Source organism: Gadus macrocephalus, chromosome 8 (genome assembly GCF_031168955.1).
Source record: "Gadus macrocephalus chromosome 8, ASM3116895v1".
NCBI lineage: Eukaryota > Metazoa > Chordata > Actinopteri > Gadiformes > Gadidae > Gadus > Gadus macrocephalus.
This window is the reverse complement of record NC_082389.1, coordinates 20,955,278-20,960,097: the sequence shown is the minus strand read 5'-3', so window position 1 is coordinate 20,960,097 and position 4,820 is coordinate 20,955,278.

Genomic DNA, 4,820 nt, shown 5'->3' with positions numbered 1-4,820 from the left:
GAAGAAGGAGGCCTTCCGGGATATGATATCCTGGAGGACTCCTGACTCGGTTGCAGGGTACCGACAGGCCCGAAGGGCTGCAGCTGATGAGATCCAGCCAGAAATGCTAAAGGCTCTGGGTGTTGAGGGGCTGTCATGGTTGACACGCCTATTCAACATCGCGTGGGAGTCGGGTACAGTGCCAAAGGAGTGGCAAACCGGGGTGGTGGTTCCCCTGTTCAAAAAGGGGGACCAGAGAGTGTGTGCCAATTACCGGGGTATCACACTTCTCAGCCTCCCTGGTAAAGTCTACTCCAAGGTGCTGGAAAGGAGGGTTCGGCCGATCGTCGAACCTCAGATTGAAGAGGAACAATGCGGTTTTCGCCCCGGACGTGGAACTACGGACCAGCTCTTCACTCTCGCAAGGATCCTGGAGGGGGCCTGGGAGTATGCCCATCCGGTCTACATGTGTTTTGTGGATCTGGAGAAGGCGTATGACCGGGTCCCCCGGGAGAAACTGTGGGAGGTGCTGCGGGAGTATGGGGTAAGGGGGTCTATCCTCAGGGCCATCCAATCTCTGTACTCCCAAAGCGAGAGCTGTGTTCGCGTCCTCGGCAGCCAGTCAGTTTCGTTCTCAGTGGGTGCTGGTCTCCGCCAGGGCTGCGCCTTGTCACCAATCCTGTTTGTGATATACATGGACAGGATATCGAGGCGTAGTCGTGGTGGGGAGGGGTTGCAGTTCGGTGGTCTGAGGATCTCGTCACTGCTTTTTGCAGATGATGTGGTCCTCATTGGATCATCGGCCTGTGACCTTCAGCACTCACTGGATCGGCTGGCGGCCGAGTGTGAAGCGGCTGGGATGAGGATCAGCACCGCTAAATCTGAGGCCATGACTCTTAGCAGGAAACCGATGGATTGCTTACTCCGGGTAGGAAATGAGTCCTTAGCCCAAGTGAAGGAGTTGAAGTACCTCGGGGTCTTCTTCGCGAGTGAGGGTACTATGGAGCGTGAGATTGGCCGGAGAATCGGAGCAGCGGGGGCGGTATTGCGTTCGCTTTACCGCACCGTTGTAACGAAAAGAGAGCTGAGCCGCAAGGCAAAGCTCTCGATCTACCGGTCGATCTTCGTTCCTATCCTCACCTATGGTCATGAGGGCTGGGTGATGACCGAAAGGACGAGATCGCGGGTACAAGCGGCCGAGATGAGTTTTCTCAGAAGGGTGGCTGGCGTCTCCCTTAGGGATAGGGTGAGAAGCTCAGCCATCCGTGAGGAACTCGGATTAGAGCCGCTGCTCCTTTACTTAGAAAGGAGTCAGCTGAGGTGGTTCGGGCATCTGGTAAGGATGCCCACTGGGCGCCTTCCTTGGGAGGTGTTTCAGGCACGTCCAGTGGGGAGGAGACCTCGGGGAAGACCCAGGACTAGGTGGAGAGATTAATAATAATAATAATACATTTAATTTAGAGGCGCCTTTCAAGACACCCAAGGTCACCTTACAGAGCATATAGTCATCATTCAAAACTATGTAAAACAGACTAGGAATAAAAGGAAAACAGAGGTTAAACATGAAGAATAATAATAATTAATAACACTCAAAGACGCCTAAAGTGAAGGGGGGACCTCACTAACCACCACCAATATGTAGCACCCACTTGGGTGATGCACGGCAGCCAATCGGTGCCAGAACGCTCACTACACACCAGCTTGAGATTATATCTCAACACTGGCCTGGGAACGCCTCGGGATCCCCCCGTCAGAGCTGGTCAATGTGGCCCGGGAAAGGGAAGTCTGGGGCCCCCTGCTTGAGCTGCTCCCCCCGCGACCCGACCCCGGATAAGCGGTCGAAAATGAGATGATGAGAGATGAGACGTTATACAAGGACTATACTATAACAAATACAATTGTTATCTTTAGTAGCTGTGTGTGGGCCTATATGTGTTGTTTACTGTGTTTACAGTGGGCTTTTAGCCTAAATAATTTCGCTGGTATTGATTTAATCAAACTTATACCTCACACCGTGTACTTAGTTAAGTGTGTGTGTGTGTGTGTGTGTTCGTGCCCGTGTGTGTGTGTTCGTGCCCGTGTTGAGAATTAGACCTATGCTCTCTGTCCATGGGGCTGAAACACCCTGTCGAAATGAAGTGAAGCGTTGTCACTTTGCTCTCCAATATTCATCGTGAACGTGATATGTAGGCCGATGTTGTATTTTGGAGAGAGTGAGAGAGAGCGAGAGAGAGCGAGGTATAAAACTCTTTATATGTAGGCCTATTCGGCATATTGAACCGTCTGCCTAATGCGCCTCCTTTTTGAGAAGTCGGACAAACTGACCTTCGGACCAATGGGTTCCGTTTTCGGAACATTGAACCGTCGGCATAGTGGCATGTCGATCTATTGGGAAATATTTCGGACCATTGAGACGTCGGAACAATGAGGTGTCGGAATTACGGGCAGGCCCCGATCCAGAGTGGCACTGGGCAGATCCAATCATTTTAAACTTCAACAGACACCCGCCTTCAAGTGAGTTAACGTTTGTCAATTGATTAGGTCCAGACTCTCTGTACAAATGAAATGAAGTGAAGTACGAGAGTCTGGTAGAACCAGGGTACATAAAGAGCCCTTGCATATGGACAACTTTTAGGGATCTAGATTCAATAATGGCAACGCTATTGAAATTGTTCCTGAATAAAAAATCTTAATAAGAGATATATTTTTAAAAAAAAAAGGTTGTAGTAGGACGATGAAGAGGCCATGCCTCTATGGAACAAGTTTTAGGGTTCTAGAGTCAATAATGGCGACGCTATAGACATTTTACCATTGTGGTCGTTTTCAGTTTTGCACTTTGCAGACGGTCCCTAAGCTCGCGGCTGAAAGCCGACTGCTCGTAGAAACCAATGCAATTCACCGTTCGCTAAAGACGGCTCGTTTGGATGAAAACAATGTTGTAGCTGGTTCTCTGGGTTACTACACTAAATTGTGTCGCAACGATGTTTCACTGATGATCTATTGAACCGCAAACTCAGAATCTGCGGAAGTTCCTCCGTTAATATGAAGCTCTCCTCTCCTCTTGTTAAAAAAAAGAAATTCAGCAGCGGCGGTCATGTTTCAGCATATAGGGGAAACACTGGACCGTCGGAATGAAGCGGCCACCGATTATTGACAGGATGGGTACTTTATTCTACCGGACCCGTTCGCTTCTTGACTAGATACACGCGCTACCGCTCGCTCTCCTCGCTCGTCCACTCACTCGCTGACGTCACTCACACACGCATACGCACACTGCCAATCTCGCGCACACACATATGCTACTCGTAACACTATGCCTCGTTATTGCGACGATTATATATACTAATATATTATATTAGTAATATTACATGGTTAATCAATGTATTTTTTGGCAGTACTATATTGTGTACATAGCTATTATATATTGTACATAACATATGGCCATATCACCCAGTTCTGGCATATAATTCCTTATTCCTTCTTATTCGTTTTCTTTCAGGACTTCGTTGAGTCCACTGCCACCAGCCCCCCCCACCTCTCCCTCATGCTCCTCCACCCCAGGCACCTCTTCCACCACCCCAGACACCCCTTCCAAGAGGAGAGTGCCAGGGAGCAGGCGAGGCATGAGGAGAGCGAGGCAAAGTTGGCGGAATGGTGGAGAAGATGTGATTCTCCACCATTCTCTCAAAAGCTGAGAGAGTGTGTGTGTGTGTGTGTGTGTATTTTTAGGTGTGCGTGTATTTTTAGATGCGTGTGTGTGTATTTTTAGATGTGTGGTTCAGTGTTTCTTATTTAAATAAAGTGTTTCTTCTAAAGTGTTCTTGTTCATAACCGATTATTATCTAAGGGTGCACTCGCCCTAGGCCATCTGGCCGTGGCCGTTTTAGCACCTAACCGTGCTCAAATCTGCCAGTGTGAGTGGCCAGTCCGGCCAGGCCGGGCCAATTTGGCCACTTGGGAGAGGTGTGCTGCTACGGCACGGGCCGCTACGGTACAGATGCTAATGAGCCGACACGCGCTACGCAACCTGAGCTGGATGACGTATAGTCAATGCGACGACCACGGGCATAATAAAGGCGACGAGCCTTCTTTCCCATTAAACGGTAAACATCGCGTCAAGCGGTTCAACTGTTGGTGTGTTCTCTGTGTTGTTGTCCATTGTTGTTAAAACTCTGACTGGCGGCAGACTTTATTATGGTCCATGCAGCGGACGCTTGGTGATGACGTGTTACGACGTGATGACGTATGTACAAGAGCCTTCCGTGGCCAGGCCACAGCTGCGACGGCCAACGGCCACGGCCAGATGGCCTAGTGTGAGTGCAGGCCAGAGAACAATGGGGCCATTTGAGCACGGTTAGGGGTGAAAACGGCCAACGGCTACGGCCAGATGGCCTAGTGTGAGCGCAGTATTTTTTTTTTAACACTTTATTTAAACATGCCAATCACAAAATATAAATACCATTTCAGGTTAAACATCTTTACAATGGGTCTTGCTCGTTGCCCGAGACAATGGCAGCCAGTCTGTCTCTTGTAACATTACCAGGGGTCTGGTTATCTGCTAGGGGGCACGGGGAGGCCATGATGACGTCACAGGGTAGGGTTGTCCCATTTGGTAGGGGATCGGTTAGGGGTAGCAATGAGGGGTAGCAATGAGGGTTAGGGTTGAGATGTAGGGTTGAGACAGTGAGCAAAGAAACGGGATTGGGCCTTAGCCTGTGATCTTGCCTTTGCGTTAGCGTCTGCATTAACCTGTGTGTTAGCGAACACACACACACAGACATAGACACATACGGAGACACAGATATGCAGATAGATATACACACACATCACAGATGTATGTG